This window comes from Bufo bufo, chromosome 1, assembly GCF_905171765.1.
Source record: "Bufo bufo chromosome 1, aBufBuf1.1, whole genome shotgun sequence".
NCBI classification, from domain to species: Eukaryota; Metazoa; Chordata; class Amphibia; order Anura; family Bufonidae; genus Bufo; species Bufo bufo.
The window spans coordinates 675,779,531-675,785,530 of NC_053389.1; the positions used below are offsets into that span (position 1 = coordinate 675,779,531).

At 45.7% G+C, this 6,000-nt stretch overlaps 1 protein-coding gene across 2 annotated transcripts in view; it reads right to left on the reverse strand.

Moving 5' to 3' along the window:
* Window positions 1–5,521, reverse strand: part of TP53BP1 (tumor protein p53 binding protein 1) — a 130,181-nt gene extending 124,660 nt beyond the window's left edge. For both annotated transcript variants that reach the window (XM_040414085.1, XM_040414084.1), the window contains exon 1: window positions 5,407–5,521. The gene's annotated coding sequence lies outside the window, so the exon portion shown is untranslated. The remainder of the gene's footprint in view (window positions 1–5,406) is intronic.
* Between the last annotated feature and the right edge of the window lie 479 nt (window positions 5,522–6,000).

Consider the following 6,000-nt stretch of genomic DNA (forward strand, 5'->3'; position numbering starts at 1 on the left):
GTAACTAGGCCACAGAGGGCGAAAAGAGCAGCGCACAGGAATAATAGTAAGTGCAGGGAGATCCCTGGGCGCCGCTCTATGTAGCATGCTACTTAACCCATTAGAGACCCATGACGTATCGGTACGGCATGGTTCCCGAGTCCTTAAGGACCCATGACCCGGTACGTCATGTGTTGTTCCGATCACCGCCGGGCAGTGATCAGAACAAGGTGCCTGCTCAAATCATTGAGCAGGCACCCCGGCTAAATGCACAGGGGGGTCCCGTGACCCCCATCCCCCGTGTCGGTGATCGCCACAAACTGCAGGTCAATTTAGACCTGCGGTTTGCGGCTTTCTATAGTGCGGCGGCTGCGCCATCGGGTCCCCATGGGGCTGTGGGGGGGGAGCCGATGGCATGGAAGGCAGCGCGATGCCTTCCTGAGGCATCTGCGCTGCCTTCCGGTGACGAGCCTGTGAGATCCAGCCCCCTGGATCTCACAGGCCGGAAGCTGTATGAGTAATACACACAGTATTACTCATACAGCCAATGCATTCCAATACAGAAGTATTGGAATGCATGGTAAAGGATTAGACCCCCAAAAGTTCAAGTCCCAGAGTGGGACAAAAAATAAAGTGAAAAAAAAAAAAAAAGTTTAAAAAAAATTACGTTTTTCCCCCAAAAAATAAAAGTTTCAAGTAAAAATAAACAAAAACGTCATTTTCCCCAAATAAAGTCCCAAAAAAAAAAAAAAAAAAAAAAGTATACATATTAGGTATCGCCGCGTCCGTATCGACCGGCTCTATAAACATATCACATGACCTAACCCCTCAGATGAACACCGAAAAAAAATTAAAATAAAAACTGTGCTAAATAAACCATTTTATTTTCACCTTACATCACAAAAAGTGTAATAGCAAGCGATCAAAAAGTCACACGCACCCCAAAATAGTGCCAATAAAACAGTCATCTCATCCCGCAAGAATCATACCCTACCCAAGGTAATCGCCCAAAAACTGAAAAAATGATGGCTCTCAGACTATGGAAACACTAAAGCATGATTTTTTTGCTTCAAAAATGAAATCATTGTGTAAAACTTACATATAAAAAAAAAAAAAAAAAAGTATGCATATTAGGTATCACCGCATCCGTGACAACCTGGTCTATAAAAATATCACATGATCTAACCGGTCAGATGAATGTTGTAAACAACAAAAAATTAAAACGGTGCCAAAACAGCTATTTCTTGTTATCTTGCCTCACAAAAAGTATAATATAGAGCAACCAAAAATCATATGTACCCTAAAATAGTACCAACAATACTGCCACCCTATCCCGTAGTTTCTAAAATGGGGCCACTTTTTTGGAGTTTCTACTCTAGGGGTGCATCAGGGGGGCTTCAAATGGGACATGGTGTCAAAAAAACCAGTCCAGCAAAATCTGCCTTCCAAAAACCGTATGGCATTCCTTTCCTTCTGCGCCCTGCCGTGTGCCCGTAAAGCGGTTTACGACCACATATGGGGTGTTTCTGTAAACTACAGAATCAGAGCTATAAATATTGAGTTTTGTTTGGCTGTTAATCCTTGCTTTGTAACTGGAAAAAAAAAAAATCTTAAAATGGAAAATCTGCCAAAACAGTTAAATTTTTACATTTTATCTCCATTTTCCATTAATTCTTGTGGAACACCTAAAGGGTTATCAAAGTTTGTAAAATCATTTTTGAATACCTTGAGGGGTGTAGTTTCTAAAATGGGGTCATTTTGGGGTGGTTTCTATTATGTAAGCCTCGCAAAGTGACTTCAGACCTTAACTGGCCCTGAAAAAGTGGGTTTTAGAAATTTTCTGAAATATTTCAAGATTTGCTTCTAAATTTCTAAGCCTTCTAACGTCCCCCAAAAATAAAATGGCATTCACAAAATGATTCAAAGATGAAGTAGACATATGGGAAATATAAGGTAATAACTATTTTTGGAGGTATTAATATGTATTATAAAAGTAGAGAAATTGAAATTTGGAAATTAGCTAATTTTTCCAAATTTTTGGTACATTTTGAATTTTTTTATAAATAAATAATTTTTTTGACTCAATTTTACCAGTGTCATGAAGTACAATACGTGAAGAGAAAACAATCTCAGAACGGCCAAGATAACTAAAAGCGTTTTAAAGTTATCACCACATAAAGTGACATGTCAGATTTGCAAAAAATGGTCTGTCCCGGTCCTCAAGGGGTTAAAGCCTCATTCACACGTCCGTGGCCGTGCTCAAATCCATGACAAGGTGGTCAGTGATGCTTCAGTGAATATGTCTGAAGGATCTGTGTGTGTTCCACGTGTCCGTTTTTTGCTGTACGTGTGTCATCAGTGTTTCACGGACACTGTGCAGCTGAAAATGTTTCAAAGCATCTCTTCCTAATGATTCGGTAAATAAGGATGGCATCTATGGTTTTCACAGACTCCGACTATAATGGGGGTGATGGATCCATGAACACAGACAAAATAGAGCAGGCATCCGTGCTAAAACACGGATGTGTAAATGCACACATTAAAGTGAATGGGGACGTGTGCTGTCCGTGGAGAACGCGTACCGCACACTGACGTGTGAATGAGGCTTAACAGTGAATTTCACGGTGACAGACTCCGCTAATCACAAATCTGTACCTGGTTTAGGCTCCTATTGAGGTCGTTGACATCTGTCATGAAGGACGGCACCTGATAACAACCAGGATATCGAACAAGTCAGATAAACCATTCCACAGATATCTGCCCTCACCACATCACTAAGGCTACTTTCACACTAGCGCTTTTACTGGATCCGGCAGGGTTCATCAAAAACGCTTCCGTTACGGATAATACAACCATCTGCATCCGTTATGAACAGATCCGGTTGTATTAACTGTAACATTGCCAAGACGGATCCGTCATTAACTCCACTGAAAGTCAATGGAGGACTGATCCGTTTTCTATTGTCAGAGAAAACTGATCCGTCCCCGTTGATTTGTATTGGGGGTCATGCCGAATCAGTCTTGCGCCGCATCCCAGGACGGAAAGCAAAATACATGTTGCGGTTTGCTCTCCGGTATGAGAATGGAATGCATTTTAGAGCATTCAGTTCTGTTCAGTTTTGTCCCCATTGACAATGAATGGAGACAAAACTGAAGCATTTTTTTCCGGTATTGAGCCCCATGACGGATCTCAATACCGGAAAACTAAAACGCTAGTGTGAAAGTCGCCTAAGAGGAGCGAATTACCTAAATGCTCTTTTTGGTCATGTAAATTCACTAATACTGAAGTTTTTTTTTTATTTATTTATTTCTCCAGCAGGAAACCACAGCGACACTGTGATACTAGGAGAGGGCGATATAAACGATATACACGATATAGACAGAATCTATATTGTTGCCCAAATTTATATCGCCCTATCACGATAGATGACCACGGAGCGGTAGTGAATTGAAGAAGCTTCTCACTCACCGCTCCGTGGCCTCCTGACTCTGCACCGCACTGGCCAGGGCCTTGCGTGTACACATCGTCAGCGCGCTGGCTGACTGTGTGTGACGTCAGGTCCCTACCAGTGCATGCTGGGAAGAAGACGTGGCCCGTCTCCTGCGGTCTCCATCAGCCAGCTGTGCACCCTGCAGGAAAGGTAAGTACTGTATATTAGCAGGGGCCAATATCTGCCTGGGGGGGCAGCGGTTGGGTTGCAGGATGGCTATGGCATGGGGCTGGCTGGGGGACATGGATGATGGTGGCAATGTAATTTGTATGTATAAGAAAGAAAATAAAATATTGCAATATATATCGTTATCGCACATAGTTCAAATTATATCGCGATATAGATTTTAGGCCATATCGCCCAGCCCTATATGATACATGCATGTAAATAGGCTGAAAACCTCTGCCTTGCTGTGGTGCAGCTTTGTGAATCTAGTCTAGGGACAGATCACACGACCACTTGTTACATGCCACACTTCCAGGCCACGGCAGTTTCCTGTGATGACTACATCTCCCAGAGTGCTACACGAGGCCATCCATTCCACCTCTCATGTCAGTGTACGCCCGCACCCCATACACTAGACAATCCTGATTCTGGAAATCCCTACTGTTTCAGCAGCCCAAGTACATTGCAAACTGGCACTGGTCATCAGGCAGTAGAGACTTGGTCATGGAAACCCCTTTAAGGCAGGTGCTAGAAGCTGACTTTAAAGGGGTTGCCTGGTATGATGAAGTTCTAGATGAGGGGCAGAATAGGTTAAAAAATATAGAGGCATTCCTCACCTCACTGATCTCCTGCTGCCGCAGCTTCTACCCTTACCGCTTCCCAGCTTGGTACACAGGAAGTGGCTGCTCAGCCAATCAATGACCACTGCAGCGACCGGACTTGGTCAGTGATTGGCTGACCATGCATTTCCTTCCTGCCATGGCAAGTTCAAAAAGGAGAGAGCAGCAGGCGATGTCGAGGATCAGAGAGGGGAGTCATTCTTTTGTTTTATCAATTCCATCCTGCCAGAGAATATACTTTCACATCCGTCACGGATCAGCAAAACCGCTTCCGTTAAGATAATACAACCGTCTGCCTCCGTTATGAACGGATCCGTTTGTATTATCTCTAAAATAGCCATGACGGATCCATCTCTGAAACCACTGTAAGTCAATGGGCACCGGGTCCGCCACCATTGACTTACATTGTGTCTTACGCGCTTTTGTGTCCGGCATGGGAATGCAATGAAACAGAATGGATGGCATTCTGGGGCACTCTGTTCTGTTTTGCCCCCATTGACAATGAATGGGGTCAAAACTGAAGCGTTTTCCTCCGGTATTGAGACCCTATGATGCATCTCAATAGCGGAAAAGAAAAGCGCAGATGTGAAAGTAGCCGAACCCACTTAAATACCAGCTCCGTAAGGCTCACCTGTCGCGGCCAGGATCGCTGAGCAGCAGTGATCCCACAGAAATGAATGGGATAGCTGCAGCAGATCCGGCCGTGTACGTCTTGCGAATGCCACGGCGATCCCATTCATTTCTATGGGATCACTGCTGCTCAGCAATCCTGGCCACGACAGGTGTCACCATCTAGCCCTGGCCTAAACGTAGGACACAGAGGCAGAGACCTCACCATCAGAACAAGGGGGCGGCTCCCCAATAAACAGTGTAAACAAAACGCACAAAATAGCAGAATCCCACTGTTTGTGCGTTACCCCTCCCAAGAAGAGAACACAGAGTGACCACCAGCCTGACATGGCACATGCCCCTCACAGTGTCACCTGGGGGCAGGGGTGTCTCAGCTCCACCACCAGCACTGGAGCCATGTTTGTATCTCCCCCTCACTCTGGATAAGCAGTGCTTCCCCGCCGTCCCTTTGTCCTCCTCGGCCTACATACTGTCAGGCGCTGGTCGCTGCGACATTTACTGCACCCATTTTTTCCGACTCACAGTTTCAGTATCTCCCACAGCGCCAATGTCGTGATATATCACCGGCCAGGGAGCCGATATGCTCTACAGAATGCAGGGGCAGCGCACCTCCACACGCTGCCTACTGCCCAGGAACCACGTCACCAGCGCCCGCACCTATTGGCTGAGAGGCCGTGACGACATTCTAAACACACTCGCCCATTAGCTGCAGGGGAAGTAAATCACGCCCTCCGCAAGAAGCACGGCCTCACCATGGTTACTGTTGCTAAGGGCACAGTCGAGAGACGAAGACTTTTAACCCACAGTAAGCGGGGCGGCCGGATTTAGGCTAGGGCTACACTGCAACATGTGTCGCACGACAATTTTCATAATGATAGTCTATGGTGTCGCACTGCGACATGCAACATGCTGCGACTGCGACACAATAGTAGCAAAAAAATGAATTTTTCATGCGACTGTTGCGTCGCAGTCGCAGCATGTTGCATGTCGCAGATGCGACACCATAGACCAGGCATCCTCAAACTGCGGCCCTCCAGCTGTTGTAAAACTACAACTCCCACAATGCCCTGCTGTAGGCTGATACCTGTAGGCTGTTCGGGCATGCTGGGAGTTGTA